We start from the raw sequence: 25,999 nt of genomic DNA, 5'->3' as shown, positions 1-25,999 counted from the left end.
AAAAGGAGTGTTAAAAAATAACGTATTTAGGGTTATACATAAATATACACAGAATGTAATATTTTATATCTGAGAGCATTACGCTGTACTTACTTTCCTATTGCTAAAGTGGAGTAAAGAACATACATTTATTTCTTCAGGCCATATGATTTTTGAGAAGGGAGGCTGACAAAATCAAGGCCATGCCTCAGCATAGTTTTGACAGAAATGAAAACTGAACCTTGCAATGTTGCCTTTAAAAAGTCCATCTTTTTTAATCCATAGTCTGAGTGAAGTTACTTTATACAAATATTTTGTTTATATGAAATTGTAGTAAACACAATCACAGATGCCAGTACTAAATGGAAACTTAAGTTAGTCAATGTTTTTCCCCCCAAATAATTATTGTTAATGGACATGTTTTGCACATTACTTTTTGATAACATACAGCATATTATTCATAAGTTGTTAGTTTTTATTGTTAACTAGCTATGATATCAAAAAAGAAAGCAAAAACAGGAATGTAAACATGCAAAAAATGAGGGAATTTCTCTCTCTTCCTCTACTATAGCAATTACAATTTTGACTATAGCTTGTCATGCTATTACATGGAAATTAAATATATCTGTGTTCTCAAAGTATTGCTTATATGTATTCTTCTGAAGCACAGACACAATTTTCACCTCAAACAAATAGACAGAAAAACTCTCACTCCCATTAATGAAAACGGAAACATTTTGCACCCCTCATGGTTTCAGGGTTTTGTTAGTCTATTTTAACTCATACCTTTTGCTTTAATTCATTTTATTCTGAATGATTCTGCCTGAATAAAATTCATGTCACGATTCACAACAACTTTTGAAATCAAACATTTGAAATACTCTGATCCTTCAGCATACAAAAGAATGCCTTCATCCATACTGGTTAAATTCTGGTTGATGCACTGTTTAAACATGTAGTTCGTAAGATATAAAACATTTTTTACTCAGTGGATGGTTATCTACTGTTTTCAAAAATGAGTTATACTGTATTCATTCAAATCACTAATTCAAAGCTAAAGTAAGCAGGAACTTCATATATCTAAAGATTCAATCTCTCAAATGAAATGTCTTTTTTCTTTAACAAGATAAAAATCATTTATAAGATTATCTCATTGCAGTATGATCGTGATAATAGGTCAATCTGTATTTCTTGGCTTTTTGTCAGGGCCCCTTATAAACCTCACTAAGGCAAAACAGACTGATATAACAAAGGAAGAAAATAAGAATATTTCACATTAAGAAAAATTAAAGATCAAGTTAACATGCTTCTCAACAGACCAATTCTTAATTGCCTTTCTTTGCTGCCCTGTGCAAAGTAGTATAAATGAGCACTTTGCATTGTTATTAGCATGTAAAACTGTAACTAGACGAAAACAACCCCACCGTCAATACAAATATTCACATTTATCCAATCAAATTAATTGTTCTATCAAAATATAGGCTAAATTAGGGCTGTTTTCCCCCTAATTTTCTCCAGCACGGTTTTAAAAAATAGTAGTACAAAAAAGTTCTCTGTAGCATACTCTGAGTCAGTTGTATCCACATAGCTGCAAATAATGACCCTGTCATTCCTTCTCATGCAGCTAAAGCAGTATTTATACACACATATATACGCATTTGCAGTATCTGGATTTACATGTACCTAACATACCGTAAACATCTATTTTTACTTATTATAATAGCACCAAGTTATGATAAAGCTTGTAATGATTAAAATATGTACTACATTTCTGAACACAAGGTGACTTGAAATAAAAAATGGACTTTCCAATGGAAAAGTGTAACAGGGTCTAACAGCACTATCCTGTTATTAAGTACCTATAAGCATTTATACATAACCACTACTGGTCCTCTCCATGTGTTCTCCACATGGCTCAGGAGTGGTCTGTCCCCATGGGTCCAAAGATGAGCCGGTGTGGAAGAAGACTTGCCTGGCTGAACAGAGAGTTGTGGCTAGAACTTAGGAAAAAAAAGGCGGGTTTATGATCATTGGAAAAGAGGGTAGGCCACTCAGAAGGATTATAAGGATGTGGTAAGGATGTGTAGGGACAAAATTAGAAAGGCCTAAGCTCAGTTGGAGCTCAATCTGGCTACTGCTGTTAAAAGATAACGGAAAATGTTTTTATAAATATATTAACACGAAAAGGAGTTCTTTTAAAGTAGCCACCTTAACCTTAACCATAACTTAAAAGCCATCATACCATCTTTATTTGAGAGAGCAAGATATGCCAGGTTAACTTGAAAGAGAGAGACAGCACTAATTAAAAGCTAGTTAGTTGAAATGTTAAATAAGAGAGATGTTTTTTGTCCTGTGCGTATATATATATTTAGTTTTTCATGTTATCTTTTAACTTCTTTGTTCTATTACGAATCTGCTTAGGTAAGCTATTTTTTAAAGTTACCTAGTAATAAATCTGACTTTGGGTGATCAGGAGGCTCCTCAGATTGCTTCACAATGACATTGTTCTCTGAATTCCCAAAACAACATGAGGGTACATCTGCATGACAGCAGCATGACAGTCCAAGGAATGGGCATGTAGATTTTGAGAAAGTGAAAGACTGTTGCAGTGACAAAGGGAAACCAAAATAACTTGCATTTGACACTACAATGTGAATCACCTGAATTTGACACTACCCCATGCCATATCTAATGGGGTATGATAAGCACTGCATGAAAGGAATTACTTGCTGCATTTTTTTTCCACAAACAATGTGCTTTCAAATACCAAAAAAAAAAAAACAACAGAAGATGGAAGATGAGTAGTTAATGCAAAAATGACGGCAAACGGCTTTTCTTGAAGAGTGAATTGTGAGAAGTACTGTGCAGCATTTGTCCTTTTGTCTTACCCTACAGGTATATAATGACACTGTGAGGCCACTCAAGATGTATACATTTTATTTGTAGAGATAAATATTTATGCATTATGCATCCACACAATAGTTTTGTATACTGCAATGGCTATTGACTCATCAGATTCTGAAATTCATGGCCATCTGTGGCTCAAACCTATGTAAAATAGAACACATTTTGAAACGATATACATATATATAAGATATGACTACATGTGTGTGTGTGTATGTAGGTATGACAAATCAGCTTTTCAAAAGTTCTCAACTTGTTTTCTCAGTACTTTTTTGTAGTTCCACAGCAGCTTTTAATTCTATTATATTATTGAATTTTGGTTATCTTGGCTAACCAAAACAAGGGAATTGGTCAAATGTGAGGTGTCTTTATTTTCCACTTGTCTCCCTTCATAAAATTTATGAATGACTTAAAAGGAAGGCATATATTCTTGTGAAATTTTATTTGAGCCTGCAAACTATTAATGGACTGAAATAAGATTTCTGGTTTTGCTATCTTTTCTGCTTTTTGACATTGAATCCATTTAATATTTGGAAGCTCTGTGAAGTCTGACTGTGAATGCTCTAGGCAAAAGCTTTAAATAAATTAATGAATAAAATCAGTATTCCTTTTTCATTTTAGAGGCATCAAGAGGAATGACCATGTAAGTTGCATAGCTGAAGTCCATCAGAACAAATGCAACCATGACTTACACAGAAGAGCCATACAGCCACACAATTGCCACAACCAAGACAACAGCAAATACTATGCTAGCAAGACTTGTAGTGGAACTGAAATGTGACTGACACATTGAACAACTCTTCCTTTTCCACCTTTAATGTTGTCCTATCTCAAGTCTAATTCCACAGAAGCAATTTGAATTGCTAACTGAAATAATCATGTCCTCAAATCAGGCCATTTTATTTGTCAGTGACAAACAGTTGTTTACTGCATGCAGATTTCTACAAAGCAGTGTTAAATATTTATCTACTATTCGTAAACTCATTAAATATTTAGTGTTATTGAACTGCAGATGGCACATACATATAAACCCTCACTAGGATAGTCAAGGATAACAGCAATGTAATATATTTTTAAATTTCCCTAAATACAACATATGCTTTTGATTTCCCTTCAAGAGTGATAGTTGTCACGTTCAGGAAAATACTTGAGTTAAACATAATCTGTGCTCTTTCCTCCCTTTCTGTTAATGCAATGTAAATAAAACAAAAACAAAGTAACCAAAAATAAGGCCTCTATGAGTTACACATTAAATCTTAAGGTAATACAATTACCTTCTGGAGTAGATCACATCAAGTTGAAACACAATTTGAAGAGCTCCAGTGCTCTTTCCTAAAATAAAACATCATAATGTTTATGAGTGTGTGCATTAAGGAAGCTAGGGTGAAAGGAGCTGATTTAACTGAGTTGGGTTTAGCACACCATGAAAAGCTGCTTCATGAAGTATCATTCTGGATAACTGAGAAATAACTTGCCTTGAATTTGCAAGATGTGACACACATATAACATTGTGTATTGGAAGCCAATAAAAAGCAGACCATTGGAATAGTCCAGACGTCATCTCACTTCTCTTAATTACTTCCTTAATTTTGTAAAGCCTCTACAAATGTCTAAAACTAAACCAACTGTAGATTTTCTGCTCAGATGTCAGATTTATTATATTTACAGGATAAGAACAACGAAACATCACATATCTCAGTAGTTCTGTAGATCTGATAAACAAATTAGAAAAAAAGGAAAACAAAACAAAACAAAACAAAAAAAAAAAAAAAAAAAAAAAGAATTCAGGTATTTCATTCCTTGTAACACTTCAACTTATCCTAAGCTTTATGAAAGTGTTTTTTTTCCCCCATGTATTGGCTTCACTTCTGCTCCCATCTTTTTTTATTTTTAAAAAAATACACAGTGTGTATATATATATACATATAAATACATATTTATACAATTAAAAAAAGAAGAAAAAAAAGAAATGAAAGAAAAAAGAATAGGATTCTAGTTCTAACAAAGCTCCAAAAATAGTATTAAACATCTTAAATAAATAGTATTAAAAATCTTAACAAAATACTGAAAAAGTAAATAAATACATGAAGAAATATCTAAAAAACTAGAGAAATACAAAAAGTCTTGACTCCAGTTCATTTACTGACCAACTCAGAAATCTCTGACTAACCCAACCATGTTAATTTCCAAAATTTGGCTAATATTCAAATGTTTAACAGGGTAATTTCTTTAATTTTAGATATCCAGCTATAAAATGGCACATCTGCAAATTATGCTTAACTGCTTTACAACTGAATGTAGCATTAAACACAAAATAAATCCAAACTCACTTCCTGCTAATTTAAATGCTGCATTGATGAATTTGTGTTTCTGTCAAACTGAAAATTGTATATGACTATAGCAATAACTGTGAAGCCAGATATGATGTTTGCTTGTTTAACAACAAAACAAAAACTATTTAGCACTAACTTACAGGAAATAAACTCATTCAGAGAGTTAATAGCTCTATGAACATCTCCAAGTTGAATGAGAGTCAACGGAGTGCTACTTTTGTGAAAACTTAATGCTGCTAGTAAGCAATCTCTCTAAGCAATGTCTCTCCTCTGTGCAAAATCCAATTCAGCTCAGTTACAAATCAGCATGACAAGGACTAAGAAAAAAGTTAAGGTGCACACGCCAGCACATAAAAATGGTTAGAAATAAGCATAAGAACTACTAGCAGTGGTGACTATGTACTTTTGGTGATTTTGTTGAGCTTAAGCTCAAGCTCTGTACTGTAAAAAGTTGTAGGTTAATCTAGAAAATCAGCATTGGACCCCACAAACAACTCTGTGTATGTAAACCTGCCTCAGCACCCTTGGAGTAACAGTTGGTATAGGTGTGGAGAGCTCCCTTAACAAGCATGACTGTAAAGTATATTAGCTACTTCTGATTAGATAGTTTAATAGCTATGGATAATTATTACCTAATTTAAGAAAAAATTAACGTTGATTATTTTTTTTTAATTATATGCTATAGCTACACATGACAATCTCATACAGACTCCTTGATTCACTCATATTAATTAAATGAATGAGACCTAGATCTTCTATGACTAAACTCACTGCTGTGTTCACTGTTGCCCCAAACCAAAACACAACCCAGAGAGAGCAGCCAGTTTTCACAGGACTGGGTAGTTTTCACTGGACTGTGCTGGCTGGCTTCCATGAGGTCCATCTGGCACTGAGCACAGAATATGATTTGGGTTCCCAAGCCTAGAGCATAAGTGGAGAGATGCTGCTTAGTTTTGCAGACTAACTGGCTGGGAAGGGTAGCTGGTGTAACTTAAAAAGGTATGCAAATCCTGGCTTATGCTACATACTTTGGTTGCACCTAGAGAGCTTTTATAGCTATACTGTATTACTTATAGTGTCATCAAAGTGCTATCAAAGGAATTAGGTAGTAGGGGTGATATTGCAAATCCAGAAACTGTGAAATTTCTGCTCAGCTATAGAGGTTTTAATACAACCCACTGAATAAGAAACTATTCTAGTGAGAGAATTCTTCTACATTTATTAATTACTAAATATTAACGAGACAAAAGGTACAGCAATTCTTCAAGAAATAAATAAAAAAAACGCAACCAACCAACCAACCAAAAAAACACACTTGAATTCTCATTAGGAATAAAACATTGCTACCCTTATGACACTTAATTCCCAAGTTACCTAAAAGACTGGCATAAAACAGATGTCTTTTCCCTGAACGTGCATTATGACACACAGTACTCATGTGAGAGACTTTAACAGAGATGATGTTGAAATTTCCATCATCTCTGAACTAGCATTCTGGTAGTCTGGGGAAGTTTATACAACACAGCTTAGCCAAGCTGCCTAAGAAAAAGAAATGCTGCTGCTGTGATGCTTTGCTTAAAAAATTGACAACTTTTGAATCAATATGTAAAAGAGGACAAAAATCTCTAAGAAAGCTGACACTCCCACAGATTTAATTACAGTGAGACAAAGGTGAGTGCTAATCAATAATATTAATGAAAGTTCAGCTGTTACTAGTTGAAGTATGCACTGCTTGCTTACCACATGGAAGCCAAACTATGATATTTCAAATTAGGAAATAGGGAGAATAAACTGTACAGGTACAGACTGAAGTAAAACAAATGATATTGGGAGGACAGAGTGCTATAAAAGAACAGTAAATGAGGGACTGGAAATGACACAGACGCATTACAGTGATTTCATGTTAGTAGTATGTAGGAGTTTGTACCCTAATGTTACACTGTCCAAGACAGAAAACTAATCAGATTTCCATCACCTGGTAAGATAACCATAGAATTTAATAAGAAAACAGATTATTTCACTTTGCATGTTTTATCACTATCCAAATTAACATTCATAATGAATTTACATGAAAGGCTAGCATCCAAAGGGGCCCAAATCTCCAAATGGGAACAGAAATTGAGGCCATGGTAGAAGTGCAGTCTCACCTGACCTTAATGTTACCTTATTTACTCAACAGAGTAAATATTCAAACATTTAGTCAAACATTCATTTGACTATCAGACCTTCAATTCACAGATATTCTACCTTTTTTTTGTGCTGAGGAAACTCATGATTGCAAGTCAAACTTAGTGACCTCTAAATGTAATATGAGGATAATAATGATACATTAATTCAAATGTGTAGTATGTATTCACAGAATTGTGCTCCTAGGGTCCTAAATCATGAATGTAGTTTCATTTCAGGTGATGTATTCCACAGCACTTGGAACAAGAATTCTACCCTTAGATCAGATGATGAGGTCTCACCATCTACATGACACTGTTATTTATTGCAGTGACAGAGGATATATTCTTAGTGAAATACTATCAGAAAATGTAAGAAACGTTGGCTGCTCTACAGGAAACAACTGTATTTAATCCACTTCACTATAGCACTGTAGTGGTCAATGACTGTTACTGGGCATGGCCAACTTTTTTTTCCAAATAAATTTTGGTTGAGTTCTTCTCTATCAAATACATTTTTGCAAAGATTTTTTTCACGTGTGAAGGACAAAAACATAATCGGTTACAAGTTATTTCCTAAACACCCTTTGATCCTTCCTTTCTTCAGTTAGTATTTACAAACAGTTTTAAAAAATCACTCATAATGATGAACTCACTTCAGTATTTTCAATGGCAAACGTTATTCTTCCATGTGCCAATGAATAATCCCATTTTATTTTCCATTTGATACCTAATTAGATTGCTTCACCTCTTAATTTTAACAGTAATATTTATCAAGTTTCACCATATACCACTTTAGGTTGAATATCTAATGCTAGACTGACCTTGTTGCTCTCTACAACTTCCTGAGGAGGGGAAGTGGCAATGTTGGTGTCAGACTCTGCTCCCTGGGAACCAGTGACAAGATGTGGGAACAGCCAAAAGCTGCACCAGGGGAAGTTCAGTCTGGACATCAGAAAACATTTATTTACTGTGTGGATGGTCAAACACTGGAACAGGCTTCCTAGAGAGGTGCCTGAGAGAGATGCCCCCATGCCTGTCCGTGTCAGAGACATTTGGACAATACCCTCATTAATATGCTTTAAGTTTTGGTTAACCCTGAAGTGGTGAGGCAGTTGGACATGATGATCTTTAAAGATCCCTTCCAACCAAACTATTATATTCTATTCTGTTGCATTCTAAAAGTGACCAATACAGCTAATCTAAACCTAAACCAAATCAAAATCTCTCACCAATAAGTAAATACAGCCTACTATTTTGAGATGAAAAAAAAGGGGGTTAGAACCAAATAAAATTTGCTGTACTGTTTTCTAATCAATTAATTCTAGAGTAAGCCTATATTTTTCAGAGTTGTACAGATGAGTTATTAAAAAAAAACTACTCTGTGTTGCCCAGAGCAATATTTTGTATAGCATTTTAGGTTTAGTTAACAGATTTGAAAAAGTACTACTTACATGACATAGCAACTGAGCCAAATGAAGTCTTTACTAGGACAAACTGAGAACAAAGGAATCACTCCATGTTTAGAATATAAAATTTGAAAGTAGACACTGTACAAGTAGGAATTTATTTCACAATAACAAGTGCTTTGAATCCATGATTTATGACAGCAGCTATGGGAGTCACTTATTTAAATTTGTTGTCTAACACACTGGCAGATGCTTCCTAATTATTAGAATGCAGGAATGAGAACATTTTTTTTTTTTTTTTTCCAATGGATGTGTTATTAACATTAAACATCTTGTACTTTGGCAACTATCAAATTTGTAATGATGTATTTTATGAAGTTCTGTTTTAGGATTGCAAGCATTAACTTAATATACCATAAAAGCCAGTAGCTAAAAAATTTATGACACAAAACCTCAGACCTATCTACAGTGCTATGCCTAGCAAGTATTCCAGCCTGCAATGAATATAAATCAAATATTGCTGTCTGCAAGACATGTTGCATTTCAAATTATTTCCTTCATATATCTCCAACAAAAAACAAACCCACAAATTGTTAAGAAACAAAAAGTTCCAGGAGTACAAAAAACAAAAGTCTGAACAAAAGTTCTGAATTATCATTACTTTCAAGTATATATAGAAATATTTTAAATGTTAGCTTTACTAAAAGAGTCATAAAAATAATACCTAGAAGAAAATCAATAGAATACAATGTCCATGTACTAGGAAAAAGAAACCTGGGATTTATTTAAGGCCAAATGAAAAATTCTCTTGGATGTATTATTGCTTATTCATGTGAGACTTTGACAGTGGTATGCAAGGAAGTTAAAATAATTTTACAAGCATTAAATTGTGAAACTGCAGTCTCTTTTCAGCTCAGAAAAGAGACCATGAGCTTTGAATAAGTTACTTCTGGTATCTGTGAATGTGACTAAGCTTAATTATGTCTGAATTCCTAGAAGTACTCCCATTTTATATTTCATTTTCATGACACATTTAGTGATTTGAAACAAACAAACAAACAAAACAAAACAAAACAAAAAAAAAGGGGGGGGGCCACTGTGGACAAATAAGCTTTTAAGGCAGAGGCCATAAAATGAATTTCATTAACAAAGTAGACTGAAGTACGAAGTTGAGCACATCCACTGCCTCATGATGATAAATGATTCTGCTTTCTGTTATAAGGTACAAAGAAGAAATAACTTTCCTTTAGCTGCTCACAGCTTTACAGAACTGAGAGCAAAGACAGAGCTGACTGTATCAAAACCATCAAATAGTCATCACAAAAATTTCAAAAGCCAAACTACCTCCATTGTGCACACACATCTGAATTATTGAAAATGCTGGAATTCAAATTTGTACAGATCTTAACTCTTTGTATTATCCACAAATTTGCAGTACTGATATACAATAAGAATTTTTCTGAATCTATACTGAAGAACAAAAATCCATGTGATCCATGTGGCCTAGCACCCAGATTCTAACTTCACAATGTTAGAAAAACAAAACAAAACAAAACAAGACCAACAATAAACTACCTTAAATTACATGCTAAAGAAAAAAATCAACAAATCCAACCCCATAGCTGGGGGTATGTAAAATGATTAACAGATGTAAAATTATTAATGTCCTGAAATTTTCTTATAGTGTTTCTTATAGTTTCAACAGTTTCTTTAACTTCTTACTGCATTCTGTCGACTTCCCCTTCTTCAAAGGGAAAAGTACTAGTTTATTTTCTCTAATAGATAGTAATGTATATTGCTTTTTGTTTGTTTTGTTGTTGTTAATTTGAGCTAAACACCCAACAAATATGAGAACTGACTGCTGAGTGATGACAGGAGGGGTATAGGACTGGCAGCTTATTTTACAGTGCTTTAACATGTTTACATTTCTATTGTATTGAACTTCTCAGACCTCTGGTGCCTCTGTTGAATTCTAGCAGGTAAACTATGGACAACTGTTGAGATGCTCCCCACTAAAATTTTGTTTTGCTCCAAGTTTTTCATAATTCTAATATGAGAGATGATAAATTACTCAGGATTACACAAAACAATATATTAAGAATGCATAAACTAAATTCCCAATCACACAGATCTTTGAGGTTACAATTAAAGTGATGGTTAGATTTTCAAGTTAGACTCTGTAGTAAGCCCTTAGTGGTTTGCAAATAAGTACTATTAGTTGGCAAAGTTGTTGAAAAACAAACCCTTAGATTGCTCACTTTTAGAAGAGAATATTAATTTGCCCATTAAAAGGTCAAATACTGATGTCATCAACTGTATTAGGCTTATATGGCAAGGTTTTAGTAGTAGGAGGGAGGCTGCAAGGGTGGCCTCTGTGAGCAGAGCCCAGCAGCTGCCCCCTCAGAGCCAGCTCCAGCAGGCTCCAAAGGACCTGCTGCTGGCCAGAGCTGAGCCAGGGTGCAACACTGGTTGGGCCTCTGGGAGAACAGATTTAAGGAAGTGAAAAAAAAATGCTGCACAACAACAGCTAGGAGACAGGAGTGAGAAAATGTGGGAGAAGCAGCCCTGCAGACCCTGAGGTCAGTGCAGAAGGAGGGGCAGGAGGTCGCAGGAGGTGCTCCAGGCATGCAGCAGAAGTTCCCCAGCAGCCTGTGGAGAGGCCCCTGGTGAAGCAGGCTGTCCCCCTGCAGCCCATGGGTCCCACATGGAGCAGATCTCCATGCTCACAGAATCCACAGTGGTGCACAAGGATCTGACCTGAAGGAGACTCTCTCTCCCATGGAGAGCCCCCACAGGAGCAGACTCCAGGTGGAAGACGCTGCCTGGAGCAGTTTACATTAATCTCCCTATACTGAGTCTGTTTTGCCCGTTATTGTAACTGGTGAGTGATCTCTGTCCTTATTTCAATTAATGAACCTTTTTTCATCATGGTTTCTCCCTCTTCTCTCTTGAGGAGGTGGACTGAGAGGGCTGTGTGGTGGAGCTTAGCCACCCATCAGTGTGAAACCTTTGTTTGCTAAGTTACGTTTAGCCCCATTTGTACATTGTACATAAATACACAACAATTTTAAAATACTTTTCCACTGATCATTTGAATAATTTTCCATTTATAATAGAAGAAAACCAATTAAAATTGAAGACTTTTACAAAACGTGTAGTAGTTTATTAATACTTTCAGAGTGCTTGCAACTCTCTTACACTAAGCAAAAACTTTGCATTTAGATTTGTCCTGGAGGGAAATTTATTCACTAGCTGAGCCTGCATCAAGATCTGACAGGCTGAATAGTGCCCTCAACCCTCTGCATTTCTCTGAATTTAATTAATTCACTAAGTTATTGCTGGCCAAGACAAGCAAATTCTGATGTGGTGTTTGTTGCTTTCTCTAAATGAATTAAAATGAACAAAATGAACAAAACTCCAGCCAATAATTCCTAGAATCTACTGTGTTGCGTCAGTTTTCAAAACTCATCTATACTATCAAGTTTTTCTTTAACTTAACACAAACATGTAATCTGAAGATCGTTTCTCCAGGCATCCCACCACCGCAGCATCCCAAAGGAGGTTGTGCCCAGTGTTGGATGAGCAGTTGTCGGCTTCATCATGAGTTCTGTCTGCTTTCACCTCTCTGGACTTTAAAGATTCCTCACAGTTCCTATAAACTACTTAGTGATTCTTTTAACATTACAAGCAATTTCTCAAAGTATGTTATTAAAAAAAAAAAAAAAAAAAGGAAGAAAAAAGTTTTTGCTGCACACTTCTCTTCAGTTTACACACTGTGAGCAATGAATTCTAACGCTCTTGTTACAAAACCTCACAGTGATTCTGACCTTAGCAGAGTTTCAGTCCCATGCTATTTCTAAAAGAGCACATAGGTTTCTTCTCTGTACATAAAATAATTTGGATGAAATGCTGATTCAAAAGAAGTCAATAAGCATTTTGCTATTGATTTCAAGAGACCCAATATTTCACCTTAATGGTTTATTGGACATAGAGTTTCAGAATATCAATATTTAGAAAGATATATAGTATGCAATAAGCCCCATAATTGCATAGAGCAAACTATAAAGTAAAATCATTTATACTAAAGAATTTTAACCTAACATTTATTTCTATGTAACATTTAATTGAGCTTCAGAAGACTAAATTGAGTGCCACAAGAAAAAAGTACGCCAAAGTCTTTCCATAACAAAGAATGGGTTCTACAAATAAGCTCAAGTAAGAGGTTCAGCATGTGAACTGTCATCCATGTTTCTGGTGATTAGAAATACCTCCAAAATTGACCTAGAGAAGAGAACCTTTTACTGAATTAAAACTAACTGTGACAAAGAGTGCATGAAAAACATCTGGTAGACACTTCATGCTATGCCGACAATAATGCTCCAAATGGAGTCTGGTATCCCATCTTTAGCATTTGAATTTTCTCAGGGCTAGAGCTTGTTTCTCTGTTCCATATCAGAATAAATTATTTTTTTTCTCCTGAGTGAAACACTCCTTGCTTACTCAAAAAGGCAAGGGGACAGGTAAAGCACTAATTTTTACCATAATATCTATCTCAACAAGGAACTGTGATGGCTACAAGCTAATGTACATCATGTATGTGCTCATTCTTCTCAAAGATTACAATTGCACACCAAAGATTACAATCAAGATGAGAACAGTCACAATCTGCCAAGTGTTATCTCTGCTGTTTCTCAACTTCTGTTACTAGGAGGTAAGTCTTTTCTCCCTGTTGAATCTAAGCATATCTTACTTGTCCTAAAACTTCCAAGTAAGAGGGAGTATAGCATCTGCCTTGATAAAGTACTCCAAAATATAAGTTACTTTCAATGCTAGGAAGAACATTTTTATATCTTTGTCTAATCAGCTTAAGAGTTCCATACAAGTGATCATCTTTTCTGTTTTTCCCTATCTCTCTCCAGTGACCTCTCAAAAGTTAACCTGAACAGCTGGCTGCATGCACTAGCAGCACTACGTAATGCTCCCTATCAGTCCACATCTCATTTTCCCTTCCTCCTTAAATCTAACTCCAAAAGGGCATGGATTAAGATGTATACCATGTGAACGATGTGGGTATTCCTGTATGAAATTAAAATAACTCCAGCATGACTATACAAAAGACACTTCAACCTTGCAATGCAACAATAAAATAAATAAATAAATGAATAAATAAAGCCACCTAGCTTTCCTTTAAATGACCAACTAATTAAAATCTTCCTTCTTGTGTCTACACTTCTAGTATTTTCCGCATTTCTTGAAATACACACACTTGAATTGTTTACAATTTTTAGCCTTCTATCTTATTAAATGCTGTGGACAACGACAAAAGTAACTTTGCCCTTAATAGTCTTCACTTACTTCAGGACAGATGCTACATTTTAATGTTTATGTTGAGGTTTGTGATCTAGAATGGTCCCTTTAAATCTCTCCCTGAGATTCTGTCTCCCAAGCTATACTGGTTTTAGGCAGACTACCTTGAAACTACCATCTTGAACAGGTTTTATAGCTATAAATTTGTTCAATAGCTTTTTGCATACTTTAAGCTTTAAATGCCTGCAATAACCTGCAGCAAGGAGTTCCACAGCTGGCTGCCTTATGCATAGAAATGTTTTATTTGAAAATGCCACCTTCACATTTAGTTTGAATAAATTGAAGATTATTCCTTTGGTGCTTTTCTCCATGTCATTATTTAATGGACCTCTTCTGAAGTTCTTCTGCACTGAACTCCGTCTACCATTATTCAACAGCTGGCAAGTCTTTAGCATTCCAAATAACTTAAGGCCAACAGCAAACTGTCATGCTTATAGAAAGGGATGAATAGCAAATAGCAAAGGTGCTAACATAAACCCATGTGAGACACCACTGATTTTCTTTCACCTTGAAAATTGGTGATTTGCACTTTTTTTTATATATTATTTATCCGCGAGAAGTACTTATTAGAGTTCATTCTGTAACTTAAAGGATAGTGGAGCTCTTGAAAGCTTTGCCCGAACTCTCTACTCTTCTTGGAAAAACATGGCTGTGATATCTTAAATCTTTGTCCCCTGCTTTTGGAAGCATGCATTGCCTTTCAGTACAAATTAAACAAAATTCCATTCTTAGCCTCAAAGTAAATTCAATATAAATGAAGTACTCACCACATATCTCTGCAGCATTGCATATGTTCTTCAAACTGCTTACAAAGATGACATGATATCTTTAAGAATTAAAGATTGTATCTATATTTTATAAAACATATCACAAGGAAAAGGTAAAACTTACTTATCAAATGTAATTGCTAGCACAAAAGCTTTTTAGTGACCACAGAACAGACTCAAGAATGTTTTTTCCCCTCCTACACAACTTCCATTTAGCTTTTACTAGTTTTCAGGGAAGCCCAGCTCATCAAAAACAAATAGTTACATACTTCCTAAAACTAGCTGACTGGAATTTCTTGATGTTTTTGTCTGTAGTTCTTTGTTAGAGAGAGACCTGAATGGGGCTTGTCATTGTTTTACACAAGAACGACTACACACTATACAGCCTAGAGCTATGAGAACACTCCTTGTGTTGCTTCCAGTTAAAAAAAATACACTAATATATGACATATTTTGCAATGTTAGCTAGAAAGAGTGGCTAGAGCCAGTATTTAATCCATGGCACCAAATTTCATGCCCTACCTTCAGAAAACACTGATTAGAATCACTGGAAAAGAACAATTCAGGAGGGAGGTCGTTCCAGATATTTCAGCTCATCCTAATAGTAAATCAGGATTCATGACACGGGTCCCCTGATCTTAATCTATGGCATGTCCTTCAGAAAAGGTAAACCAAGCTGCTTAACAAAACCTAAGAACAACTTCAAATATGGATGCCAAATGTTTAAATATTGTAAAGATATAACTATTTTTTAAAAGTTAGACTGATATAAATATTACATGTAAAGCTGGCTTGTTGCAACATTTTGCATAAAGTTTCATTACTTCTCTATATGTCTAGAACTTTTAAGAGAGTCTGTAGAGCACACTTTGCAAAAGATTTATTTTCTACAGTGAAAAAGCTACAGTGAAAGTAAGCTGCTGCTGCCTGGATTACACTCTGGTAGTTGACTGTTATTGGACACTTTCTCAAAGAAGATTGAACATTATCATTATATAAACTAAAGAGTAAGAAGAGAAGTTGGATAGTAAGTAAAATGTTTTACACCAGTGTTGCCTCTGCATTTTCACTTCTTTGAATTGTTTCTTTACTTTTTGCATTTTGAACCTTTTTAAAACTATAAAAGATACTGGAATTCCACCAGCTAAGGTATGCAGAGCAATATGAAAGTACATATTTGCTAATAATATTGCTTTATATATTTTTTTTCAAATTTTATCTTTTTAATTCAATGAATTATTCTATCAGCAATAAGATAATTGAGAAAACACTTATCTACTGCTTCAACCATTTTTTTTTTCCTTAAGATGGGCAGATTGGGAGGAGAAGAGAAGACAGCAGAGAACAAAACGGAAATGAGAAAAAAATTAGTCCTCATTCTGTAAGATGAACACTATAGCCTGACCTGTCATGCATTATAAAATATATATTATCAGTTATGTAAAATTTCTGATACTGATATTTTCCACTGGCAGAGTTCTTATATTCAATATCCAAAGTTAATCAAAAGGCCCCTGTATGAACTCGTCTGGAGTCTGACTGTTAAAAATAATGTGTGTATTATCAGAAACTTGAGTGATATTAACAAGGAAACAGTCAACTTTACAATATACGGGACACAATACAAAATGAAATGTATGTTCATTAACAATTAGTTCCAATAGTTATAGAATATGGAATATTTTTTTGATACTAAAAAAATAACCTAGCTTTCAGCTGAGCCACAGTTGTGCCTACATAAAATTCTCTAGACACTTAGCATATTTGATGATTATTTAAATTTAATTTATGCCTATGTATTAGGGAGTGTTTCCATACATCTGATATATTGGAGATTGCTAGTGAAGCCCTACACACTGATACAATTGTCAATCTTTATTTGTTAACCTGTACATTAGAAGATCAGGGATGAGAATTCCACTCATGTGAAACAAATATTATTTCAGAATACCTAGATGCAGTAAAAGACTACCTAAATCTATTAGCGAAAATAACATACAATTCTCATAGAAAAGATCTTGAATTATTGAGTTATTTGATATATTCCTAACAATGACCAACAATTCAAAGCAAACTAAAAGAAAACCAGTGCTATTGGGCAGAGAGTTCTAAAGGTTAAGCCCTCAATTAATTTCAGTGTAAATATTAACAAGTTTGAAGTAAGCCTAATGTAAAAGCTTAAGTGTCATTGTCTTAACATCCAAAATTTGCACAATACTTTTACATGCATTGGCATTGTGTGCATTAACTAGCCTACAGTATAAAAAAAATCAATATTTATATGAAATAAAAGTAACAAGCCAAGTAACAAGTAACTACACTTCAAACCAACTTATACAGTCAGTAGTAAATATAATGGGTTTGCATGCATTATCAGAAAAAGCATAAAACTCCTAGTACAACCATCATAAATAGCTTGTAATGGTATTTGTACATTATGTAGGGGGCTGGCATTTATTATGTGTGTTTATATTCCAGTGCTAGACTGAAGTTCCATCTGGCTGATGATACCAAACACATACCAGGAAAAAATACAGATTTCAATGTCAATTTCAAAAAAAAAAAAGGGGGGGGGGCATGGCTACAAATGTGATTGAAAATATTTTTTTCCAGTAAATATTCATAAAAATCTAAGAGAGATCAAAGTGGAACTTCATCCTTTATAAGGACTGAGAGAAACATTCAGAATTTAGTTAAAATTCTGACATATTTATCATTATACTAATATCTAAACTATATTAAAAACTGCATTTCAGTACATGCAATGAGAAATTGGCTACACTATAAAAACACTGATAATAGTGTTATCTCTTCTGTTCCAGCGAATATAACCTCAAAAAGGGAGCTTACTCTATTGACAATTCAAAGACTTCTCGAGTATTCACATTATGACTCTGACACTTGCATGACTGATAAGAGACAAAGTCAGAAAAAGTTTGAAGGTTAGTCTTTTGTCTCCCTTGAAACTAGTATTTTTAATACTATCTAGCAATCCTTTTCTGACAAACTCGGTTAAGAAACAATCTTTTTAAAGATATTAAAATGCAATTTCTGTATGTTTGGAAGAGCTGGCCAGATAAAAAATCATGAGGAATAATAGCACCGTCCTTCTTTATATATATATAGTATATATATATTTATGTAGTATATAAACTGAAGTAATTCTTAGTTCTGTTAAAAGACTGAGCTTTTGTTTATGTTTGTAAAAGAATTTTTATTCCTCAGAGTAATAAATTTCATCCTTTTGTAGCTTGGTTTGTAGCTGTGATTTGTTATGTTGCAAAACTTCTACAGAAGCAGCCTGGATGCTGTTAGATTCTTTCCTGCTCAAGGGATGGGGAACACTACATGTCTGAACATGGGATTTGGCAGTTAGCCCTCCAACAGCAATTGTGAAGGTAAAGCTGATCAAGGCAAAAAAAGGAAAAAAAAAAAAAAGGCAGCAGAGAACAGAAAGAATTAATAATGTCTGCATCACAACTTGGGAGATGCAGAAGAGTGGGTATGTGAAGTATGTGCAGAAGAGAGGGTATGTGGTCTTTCTTTTCCCATCTCTCTAATAGAAGCCTAAAACAGAAGCTGACTGTAGTAGCTACTATCTAGTGTCTTTCATATATATAGAGAGAAAGAGAGAGCAGCAGGAAACATAAGCATACATTTGAAGATCTGTTACCAGAACATATCTGGTAAAACATGACACACCTTGTCCTAGGAACAGGTATATCAGATACGAATCTGTGGTTCAGTTATGTTCATGGAATCAGAACCTCCCACTAACATCATCCTTCACATCAGAACAAAGTTCAGAAGTTCAGCATTTGATTGGAAGAGTACCACTGCTACTGGTACAAAGATGCTTATGTTGAGCTGCTGAAGACTCCCAGGCTATGCTTGTAGTAGCGAGTAGTGCCTATTAATTCTCAGAATTCACTACCCACACTACACATTTCAAGTGTTTTTACTTCACAGTAGTTCCTCTCTAGTCCTATGGACCGAACAAACCAGCAGCAACTGGGAGCATACTGGGTGAGCTTCTGGAGTTCACTATTCGTCTTCACTTCATTCAATAGGAACACAGTCAATGTGTCCAATGTAATGTGAACCGAAGCATATGAGGTGGGAAAGAATGTGACATGGATTTCAAAAGAGTGTTCCTTATCTGAACTAAGTACCGATGCAGGTGAACTCACAGAAAAATGGAAATGAGAAAGTGATAAGCTGAGCTTCAGTGGAACATTTCAGGCCCTGGAGGAGAACAAGGTCAACAGATAACTCAGGCTACCTGCATGGTGGAGGATATTGCAAAGCTGAACTGAAAGGGATTCGGAAAAAAAAAAAAAAAAAAAAAAAAAAAAAACTTCTCATGGTAGATGGGAGACTAATTTTCTAGATAGAAATTGAAACATACTACTAACAGCAGACTTCAGTGATATGTATGTGACGGCTGGCAGATTCTATTTTCAATTACTGGTTCAACAAGAAGCAATGCTATTTTAAGCACAGTTTTCATAGAAAAAAAAGGCACTGTAAAGACACTGGAAGTATAAAATAAGTTCAGGAAATGTTACAAATTAATTCAGTAAATTAGACTAAAAGATGAACAGTAACACTCAAAACTTTCCATTTAAGATTTCCGATTTAAAAAGATTTAAACTGAAATATAAATTTAACGAGGGTAGTCATCTAGACCAGAAAAAATGGTGAATTGAATCTGAGTCACAAGCTAACAGTTAAAGTTTCTTAAGTTATCTTGAATCTGTATCCGACACATCTTTAAATAAAGTGGTCTTTCAGGGAAGGATTCCAGACCTAGCTAATTAATAAACCCAAATGGAATAACAATGAACAACCAGAGCTTAGAAAGTGGAAAGAGGCCGACTAGTAGCGAGTACATTGCCCTCTTAAAAAGTCACGAAGCTTAGAGATAAAATGAAAGTTGTCAGTAGGTAAGCTGAGGTGACCCTGCAAATGAAATGAAAACAGATAGCTCATATGTCAGCCATTAAAAGAAGAGAGCAAGCAGAGAGGTTAATATGCAGTAAAGGATGGTAGTGACCTATTTTCTGAATCCTGTTTTCAGCAATGCTGAGATGAATATAAGGGAGACAAGGGTTCAGACATGACAGAATGCATCTATACCGCATCGAAAGTTTAATAAAAATTCAAAGAGACATATTCACATCGATCTTAACATTTAATAGTGATTTTAATTTTTATGTATTTATTCTAACCAGACCATGCTAGTGTACATTTATAGAATAGCATACATGGAAAGTGTATGGATTCTGGAAACAAAAGTTAGATTTCATTAACATGAAAGCTTTGGGATAAATTTTGATATCGAGAACAATTAAACATATAAGGGAAAATGAAAAATGAGATGAAGTAAAGCATATTTATTCCAAAGAGATGGATACCAGATTCAGCAGGCACAGTATCTTCCATTAGGCATTAATCCTCTTGACAAAGAAAATGTGGCATTTATCTGTACTTCAGTAATTCATTCTGTTACATGTAAAGCTGGAGAAAAATGGGTTTGGAACAAACATTATAGAAGGCTGAATAACTGGCTCAATTGGAGACATAATGGGCTGTTAAAAAACACTTAAAAGAAGCCTGGATTTGGGGTCTAATTTATTAAGTATCAAGTTGATGATAAGCACAAAAGTAAGTACTAATGAATTCAGATGATGCCAGACAGAACAGATTAAAAGACAAAAAAACACACACTACATTACATGGGAAGAACTGAAGATTCTCTTGCTTGGGAAGTCAGAAGAATTTCCACAAATTATGTTCTCTAGTGAGAACAAAAAAATCTTAAAAAAATCTCAATTTGAAAGAACTACACTCTAACGAATCATATTCAGGCTGTGCTTATATAGTATGATCTGCCTACCAAAAAATTAAGTTAGATTTAGGGTACAAAGCACTGCCCCTGCAATATGTTAATATAATACTCATCAGCTCTACTCAGGATCTCTCTAGCGTGGGCAGAAAGCAAGCCAATTTCTAGATGAAATAAGAGTGAAAGAGCATGGTTCAGGCCTTAGAAAACCAAGGCTTCAGTAAATTAAGCTTCCCCATAAATATAGTAAGGAAAACAGGAATAAAACAAAAAGGAGTAAAAAAGCCAGGACATTCACAGGTTGAAATCTGTGTATGGTTTTTGTTTTTCCAGACAGTCAAGATTTGCAAAGTGTTTTTGTAAGCCTGGACTTAACACGGTGTTTTTAAGGGATGAGAGCAATAGAGTGGAAAGACTAGCACAGGAAACATACTATAGTCCCTCTGTGAGCACTACAAAAAGTGGCATATATATTCATGTCATGTCCCTGCAGTTTTGTATTTTCCAGAGAGAATTAACAATAATGCAAGTGATCAATTATTGAGATATGAGATGACTAGTGGTTTGAATTTAATTCAATTTGGTTCTTAAATCAATTCTTAAAAACCATTCTTAAACTGTGTGGCTGCTCCAATGCTTGCATTATTTCCACTTACTGTAGCATATGTATAGTTAAAGGCACATTCAGAAGGTCAGGTACCTAACATTGACAAAACTCTCTCTAGTTTTTCGGTGCCACACAAAATGGCTGTGAATAGTAATATGCCCAAATGTTTCTGCACATTTACAAAGCTCAGTTTTAAAACTCTGTTTTTAAGTAGGGCAGTATCCCGACTTGTGTTCTAAGACAATCTTAAGTGACAGCACTGAACAAGATGAGATTGTGTTTATTCATTCATTATACCATTTATTGAAGTGTTCTTTTTTTACAGACAGATAAAACAGACAGATAAAAATAAGTCTAAAACATTTTCAGCTTGGTTCTATAACTCTGGTATTTAGCCCCAGAGAAGACTACAGAACCATTATCTTCTTTTATCTGACAGGGATTACTTAGCCTAAAGTACAAAAATATGGATAAACGAAAGGCGAAAGAGTATTTTTGCTTGGAATATTTTCCAGAACAGTGATGATGAGAAATAATAATGATAATAATAATAAGAGATCAAAGGCTCTTTCCATTCCATTAACCCATATTAATAGTGTGAAGGACTGGTAAATCCAGACAGCTTCCATCTGTTAAATAATAATGCTATTTTCTTTTCATTTAGAGGATCCTACAATGCCAGGTGACCTCAGGATCTGGAAGTTATTTCATATTTTGTTTGTCAGAAACTAGATTTGCAAGACTTTCAGTAAAAATTCTAAGTTGCATTGTGCTTAAAGTTAAAGCACTCCAGCTTCTAAAAGCTTTTAAATAAATATTAATGATGTACATTCAAGGAGAGGAATGGTGTAAAGTGCCTCCTCATTTCAGTACAGACATATGCAAATGAACTGCAGTCTACTTCTAATAAATGTTGAAGTTTAATTCTGTAAGCATTGAATACTATGAAAATGTGCTGTACACTAAGCCTGCTCTCCTACTCACTTCTGTGTATCATATTAGATTGATGCAAGATGCTTTCAAAACACTTAACAAGCAGATCCATCTCAGCTGTGCTATTCAGATTAAGAACCCTGCTAAGTAGGACTGTTACACCAGCTTTTTCAACCCATACTTGTTTCAGTTCTGTAATATCTTTTTAAGTGGAGGAAAGGAGTTTCCTTGACTCAAGAACAGTGCAAAACAAAAATAATTCCTTGTGTAAAGCTCATGTAAAGCCCATTCCTTTCATGAACTTGTTTCTTATCAATGAAGAGAGTTTGAAACCTGACCAGCAAACGGGATAAAAATTACATTCTCTCTGTCTTCTTCCCTCCAAGGAAGACAGTTGGAGGAGCTGGAAGACACTCACAGTCCAGCATTTTTTTTGATAGACAGCTTAACATATATATACCCACACCAAGAAAATAAATTTATAATGCCTGCTTCTACATATAAGCACTAATATAACAGCTATGTAAATTATTCTCATGAACAAAATCCAACTGAACTAATATTAAAATAATTAAGTAACTTGAACGTTTCATCAGGCTCCTAATTTATAAGACTACAGTTCACAAATTAAGTATACTTTAGTGAATTGCGGGTGTTTAGATTGAATTTTTCACTAAATTCACAGAACTTTAACAGAAAGAAAACATTAACAACATGTGCATGGTATTTCTGATATCATAAGCATTTCAGATTCGGTATGAGTTTCTAAGAACTTTTAATTTTATTTAAGATATATTACAGTAAGGCGAAATGAGAAAATGAAAGTATATACATACAAAGTACTTTTATAATTACAAACATTGTAATAACAATTCCAAATAACAAATAGTATATAGACCTTATATACTGAGAAATGCAAAAATCAGGAAAAGATATCCCTCGTTTATTTAAAGATTCTCATTGTTTAGTCTAAGGCTAGACTAAATTTCACTTCTGCTATTGAAGCACTTCCATGGAAAAATAAAACTGATGTTCTCTGGATATGACTTTCAAAGGTGCTCTAACAGGTCTAACTTCATTGAAATCAGAGGTAATTTCACAAACAAATTGGGAAAAAAAAATATATATATATATATTTATCCCTGTAGTCAACCTCTATAAAAATGAACCAGAGCACCTACTCTTACATTCTGCTCATATATATAACCTTTTGAAGTACCAGTTTATTCCACTTCAATTTTAGCACAGGAATAAGTTTTGCCTATCTGAGCACATTATCTGAAGGCAGAACTGGTTTCCCAGCTACCTGGGTTCAGACTGTTGAAATCTTTTGTAAGTATATTGCTAGGCAGCGGGGAAAAAAAACACATGAGTATAGCACTTCTATATCTCAAAACGAAAAGTAGAAGGAATAGCAGTAGTGGTATCATTAACTTTGTCAATATTCATAATGCTTCAAAAGAATATATAAGGAAAGCTTTGAAAACAGATTTCTCTCCCTTGCTGTATTATCTACAAGATCTGAATGTAAACATATGTTAATTAAAAAAAAAGTATAATAAGTGATTCAAATAAAATAAAAATAAAAACAGATAACTTGCCTTTTAATGTCCAGGAACTCTGAAATATTTTCTATCTAAAAGACATGATTGTATAGTACGATCCTACTGCTTATTAGAGGCTCAGATGAACAATAAGCATATAGAACAAAAGTTTTTAGTTTACCTTTTAATTTTATCTTTATGTCTTCTTCTATTGTTTATTCCTTCAGGAACAGTCAGTACACATAAAACATTAGCCAAAGAAAGGAATTAATGTTGACATGAAAATTAGACAAAAAAATGAGAATAACCTGTTTCCTTGAAAACATATAAAAAGCATAGGGGGGGCATAGGGAGAAGGAGTGTTTGTTATTTTACAGTGGTACTGATCGATTCAAATTAGATTTATTTTGTTACAAGTAGCAATTAGAATCTTTTGTTTGTTTGTTTTTATTAGATTTTATCATGATAGACTACTTGCTGCCTGCTTACCTGCCCAAAATCTGCTTTTATTTGATGGAAATGTGTTCCATCTTTACTGAGCCAAGAATACAGTACTGCAATAAAATGATATTCTCTAAGCTTTTATAGCATATATGCTTCAAGAATTGATAAATTTAGTAATTTAGTGGTTCTTCTCTTTCATCCAAAAAACTCCTCTGTCTCACCTCCTTTTCTTCCCATAATAAAAATGGCTACAAAATGTTGAATGAGAGTTCCCTTTTCTGATATCATGGTAGAAACATTTGTTATACAGAAAGTTACTGAAATGTCAGCTATGGCTTGCCTTGCAATCTCAAGCATTAGGACAGATGTCTTATATAGGTTAATAGTTTTCCCAACACTAATTTAACAAATGAGCAACATCTAATGTGTTGATCTGCTAATAGAATTATTTAATAAGATCATTTGTTTTACATTAGTTCAACCAACTCCTTACACTGCCAATTGTTTTTTTTTGACTAAATCAAGATAGAAGTTTGAATTACAGGCTTGATAAATCCTTTACTAGTTGCAGCTTCTAAGTAAACTCACAGTTTTGATGATCACAGAAAAGCCATTTCATTAAGTACACTCATAATGTAATCTACTTCTCACTTCTACCAAGTATATTAATGTTAATAATGTAAATAATTGGTTATTCCAATAAAAAATAAGAAGTACTTTCAGCAGTACAGTGTTTGTGATTATTGTTGGCAGATGCATCAAAACATCACAGGGGTACAAGTGAGATCGATCTGGATATCTGTTTGACACTGTTACAACAACCAGTATGAACTTTTTTTTTCTTGATTTAAAAGGAAGACAAATACATTATAATATATCATACAGCAAACTGACTTTTTTATATATTGAACCTGCAACTAAGCAGTCTGGCCACTTTCAGAAAAGTCAGGCATTTCAAATACAATCTGAATTCAAACATTTCTAGATAGGTTGAAGGCAAAAAGACAATGTATTTGCTCTGATTTACTGATATGGGAAGGTATTTCTAAAACTCACATAAAAGTTTTATCCTGCTTAGCTATAGAGGATTAATGTGAATTAAGTTTCTTGATAGCCTAAGCGTAAATTTTCACAGAGCACCTTAACTTTACATTGACAAATGGAAAAATGAATCAGAGCAGTCAAACACATTTTTCATTTAACTTCAGAAACAGACAGATTACCGGATAACCCTGCCAGAGAGACTGTTTGAAAAGAGATATTTTAAATAATATTCCGAATAAAGATCAGTGGTTTTTAAACTGTTAAAAGCCAAGTAGGAATAATAATAATAATAAAGCTGAGTAAACAGCTTGGTAACTGAACAAACATTAATAATTGATCTGATATTGAGAGGTGATATTTAAAAGACCTACTAAATGGGTAAAAATTGCTTCCTAATGATGTAACTTTTTTATGCTTGAGCAATTTTAACAAGTTTCCATAATGCAAAACATGTAGAAGAGAATCTAATTAATATAGTAGCAAATTAAACCATTATCCATTTCACAATGCATCTGCTTATGTAGGGCAAACACCTGAAAATGGTTGAGATTTTCAAATTAACAAATAAATATACTAAATAAAAATGTATTTCCCCCCTTCACAAAAAAGCTTTTCCAACTTCTAATCACTTCTCACAAAACAGAAGAAAATTATG

The 25,999-nt window shown here is 34.1% G+C and overlaps 1 protein-coding gene across 2 annotated transcripts in view; it reads right to left on the bottom strand.

Moving 5' to 3' along the window:
• TUSC3 (tumor suppressor candidate 3) overlaps window positions 1-25,999 on the bottom strand; it is a 119,324-nt gene that overhangs the window by 23,673 nt on the left and 69,652 nt on the right. The gene's annotated exons all lie outside the window — the stretch shown is intronic.

Source organism: Oxyura jamaicensis, chromosome 4 (assembly GCF_011077185.1).
Source record: "Oxyura jamaicensis isolate SHBP4307 breed ruddy duck chromosome 4, BPBGC_Ojam_1.0, whole genome shotgun sequence".
NCBI lineage: Eukaryota > Metazoa > Chordata > Aves > Anseriformes > Anatidae > Oxyura > Oxyura jamaicensis.
This window is presented reverse-complemented; position numbering and strand designations above follow the sequence as displayed.